Here is a 4,002-nt window from a genome sequence, read left to right on the forward strand (position 1 = left end):
AACGGATTGATACTAATACTATGAAAAATTACCGATATCCAAATATGTTAAAACAATTCAAGTAAAATATTTACTATGTGAAATGTCTCAACTTTAATGGGACATACAGGGGTATTTTTGACATTTAGGCATGGTGTTTGTGACAGGTGTACTATGTTATGGGTATACTAATCATAAGAAATTATAATGTGTTTTGTTTGTATGATTTCTTTTAGGAAAGTCGAACACTTTTGTTCTTGCACCAGGTGCTTGAGGAGATTTGTAATTTTACTTGCATATATGATCAAGTATTGTGATAGTGTCCATAGTGGTGGATCAAGGTAATTTCTTAATATTTTTATTAATTTTACATATTTAAAAAATATTTTTTCATGAATTTTAATGTTCCTCAAAAGGCAACTCATATTTATGTTTGTTTATCTCTACAGTTAGGACCATTAAATGCAAGAATGGATCAAAAAAAGCAGAAGCAAAAGCGAAAAAAAAACCCAAAAACAACATTTCCCTCATCCTCTTCAGATTCCCTTTTGTTTTTAACCCCAGATGTTGTAGTTGGGATTTTCTCTGGAAATGCTTCGGGTATCTCTGGCTCTTGAGTAACTCAAAAGATATGTAGATTGCAGTAAGTATTCCCTAAAATCCGATTCAAATTTGAGAAATTCTACATGAAGTCCGCTTTGTTTGCCATTGTTCTTTATTATTCACCCAAAAAATAAAGTCTTTCCTTTTCGTAATAGGTTGAATTTTGTTATTATTACTCTCAGTTTTAAGGTTTTGCTGAATTTCAGTTTGGTTTTGGTGTAATGATACAGATATACTATTCATTTTAAAGCTAGAAAATTACCACTGTTGCTATGTTTCAGAATTGAATAAATAATTTTTTGCTTATTTCTTATAACTAGCTTACTGTCTTCTGTTTTTGATATATTAACGGGATGTAAAACACTAAACTATTGCTATGGTTGCAGACTTATTGCGACCTGCTTATCAAGACTACAAGTTACGACATATTGAAAAATATATTCTTTTACTAATTTTTTAAAAACTTTTTCCTACTCCTTCAATCAGGGTGTTGCGGTTAAAGTTTATTTTGGTAATCAATATAGTGAGAACGCTTTGCACGACTACAATAAAGAGGTATAACCAGTTTTACTTTATTTATTTTTTTTCAATCAAACAATAAAATATATCATTTGGTTATGAACTATAATGACTTGAGCTTTTAACTTCAGATTGATATAATGAAGAGACTACGTCATCCAAATGTGTTACTTTTTATGGGATCTATATGTCCACAAGATAAACTTGCCATCGTCACAGAATAATTATCCAGGTAATTATTTAAAAGATCTTTACAAAACTATCTTGCTCTTCAGCCTATATGTGAAAAGAAATCTATTCAACGGTTTGTTACTTTCATAGACAAAGATAGTTCCAAGGATTTTCATATCACAAAGGTTGTCTTTCTAAATTTAGAACTTTTAAACTCTTAAACTGATTTCTAATTTGTTAAATCTCAACTTGATATATTTATTTGTTTTTGGTTTGGATTTGGAAGCCAAGATCTTATATTATGAACTGCTGAATTATAGCTACCAACCATGAACGTTGATTTAATGGTTAAAAAGAAGGTAATAGGAATGTCATTTAAATTACAAATTAAGAAATTTTAGTTATCGTAATTGGGTTGATTTTGTAAAATGTACCAAATTATAGCAATTCTTCATGAAGATGGTAAATTACAGAAATACCCTCATTGAATTTGCTTTCATTTTTTCTTTATGTTAAAACCGGCATGAGTGGAAATAAGTTCACGTATTTTACCCAAGACATCTGTGTTGGATAAACCCCTATAGCCCATTTCCTTTTGTCCACTTTCATGTCACTATATCCACTACTTGATTCCTTGTGAGTATTCAGAGATGACATGTCCGACCTTTTATTCACATGCACCTTTTTACCCTTATGCACTAAAGATTTAGGAGTCGTTTGTTTTTTTTTAGACACGAACCCTTTTTGTAAAATACTTTCTGTTGGAGACGATGGTCTGGTGACTTGAAGTGTTTTCCACAAACCAGCGCTTCCCTCTCCTTCTACCAGCTCCATGTAACTCCTGCTTCGATCATCTCGTGTTTCTCATTAATTCTGTGTTTAAAACCACAATTTCAGGTTATTTGTTTATCCTATTTCATTCTTTCTATGTTCTGTGGCTGGTGCTTCGATGCCCTAAATCCTTCTTCTCTCTTATCTCCAGGAAATCAAATCATGACTTTACTTGCCGCAAGAACAAAGGGGAAGCAGAAAACACCAGACTCCACCACACCGGTTGATTTCGAATACCTTTTTCGTTTCACTTACTGTAATCGATTGGGAGTTTCTTTGATCGAGTTGACGAGTTCGACAAGGAAATCAACAACGCATACCGACACTGATGATAATGATTCAGCGCCAACGGACGCACATGATTCCCATCTAGTTGAAAATTATGAGTACACATACTAAACACATTAATGGGTAATTATATTTGATTTTTATTTTAATATTACACCTCATCAATTCAACTATGTGTTATTTAATATTAAATCATTACACACATTTACTTATTGTATTTAATTGATACGTATGATACGTAATTAAATCGGATTAAAATTTTCAAAATATTGTTATTTAATTAGATGAATAACATGAACATTTAATATCAGTCCTTATATTATAATAAAAAGTTTTTTTTTATATCAAGTAGTTACTAAGAATAATTTCAAAATGTGGTTACTTAATTAAATGAATAGTATGTATTTTAATTTTAGTCACCACCATCCAGTAGCTCGATTGATAATGATGTTTTGCCAACAGAATATTAAATAATACGTCTTAAAGATGAGCAACATTGTCTTGTTGATACGATTGCATTAGAAATGATTTGTGATTATCAATGTGCAAAACAAGGAATGATAATACTGAAAAATCTCATCATCGCCTTCTACGGTTGACGAACATTGTATAATATACAAATTCTCCTCATTACGATTTCTAAATATATACGACATTTTGTGAACACAACGTACATCAAAGAAGAGGAACGTAGGACAAGTGCAAAATAGAAGAACGATTGCAAATGACTGGTATTGGGTTTAGCCTAATTAAGACCTACATGAAATTGTTCAAAAATCATATAGAATACTAGTTTGCACCGAATGCAAGTTCCCTATTATCTTGGAAATGTACTTTAATTTTAAATATTTTAATGTCATTTCGAACTTAATTATGTAAAAGAATTGGGTAGGGTTATCTAAAATGGCAATGTTTTTTATTAACATTAGTTAGAAGATCGTTACAAAATCTATTACATACTTATATTGGTTGCTACGGATTATGAAATTGTAAGGGATACATATTTTGTTCGTGATCAATAAAATCTCCTCTAATTCTAACAACATCTGTAAGATGGTCCCGTTCTGCGTGAAGATTATCAATCTTTGCATTTGCATATCGAATCCACTTCTTAGCTTCATAGACTTTTTTCATAGTTTCAGCTACCCATTTTTCTTTTTTCCTTTACTTGTTCTGCTAGATCATCTTCGTGATGATTGAGTGTGCGAATTCTTCTAGAGTCCCTTTCGTTTGCTACTTCAACAACTGTCATAGCTTAAAAAATGTCATCAGGCATTTTATCTAGGAGTGAGAAATTTGGGCCTTCCGGAAACGGGTTAATATCCAAAGAAACATAGTTGTCTTCTTCTTCACGATGCAAAACACCAAACCTAGATGAACTCATTCTCAAGATATTACTTTGCTAATCTACTATGTTTATAATGTATGGATATCCATATTAATAATGTGAGGTTGTAAGAAAATATAGTGTGTCCAAACTGTGTCCGGAACGGAGTGTCCATAGTAGTTTATCTGAAATATGTCTTTAGAATTTATCCATATGATTGTGTATCTAGAATGTGTGTCCGTGAGTCTGAAATGTCATGAATCTATGACATAATTGTTGGATTT

The 4,002-nt window shown here is 31.5% G+C and overlaps 1 long non-coding RNA gene across 2 annotated transcripts; it reads left to right on the forward strand.

The window, feature by feature from the left end:
- The first annotated feature begins 218 nt into the window (after positions 1–218).
- On the forward strand, positions 219–2,599 carry LOC111889203 (uncharacterized). 2 transcript variants are annotated; one of them, XR_006190793.2, is made up of 6 exons: positions 219–320; positions 429–622; positions 1,069–1,137; positions 1,233–1,333; positions 2,004–2,169; positions 2,255–2,599. It is a non-coding gene; the product is annotated as an uncharacterized LOC111889203 (long non-coding RNA). The 2 variants fall into 2 exon arrangements; XR_002849451.3 differs by having other exon boundaries at positions 1,233–2,169.
- The last annotated feature ends 1,403 nt before the right edge of the window (positions 2,600–4,002 follow it).

The sequence above is a fragment of the Lactuca sativa genome, chromosome 4, assembly GCF_002870075.4.
Source record: "Lactuca sativa cultivar Salinas chromosome 4, Lsat_Salinas_v11, whole genome shotgun sequence".
In the NCBI taxonomy this organism is placed as follows: domain Eukaryota; kingdom Viridiplantae; phylum Streptophyta; class Magnoliopsida; order Asterales; family Asteraceae; genus Lactuca; species Lactuca sativa.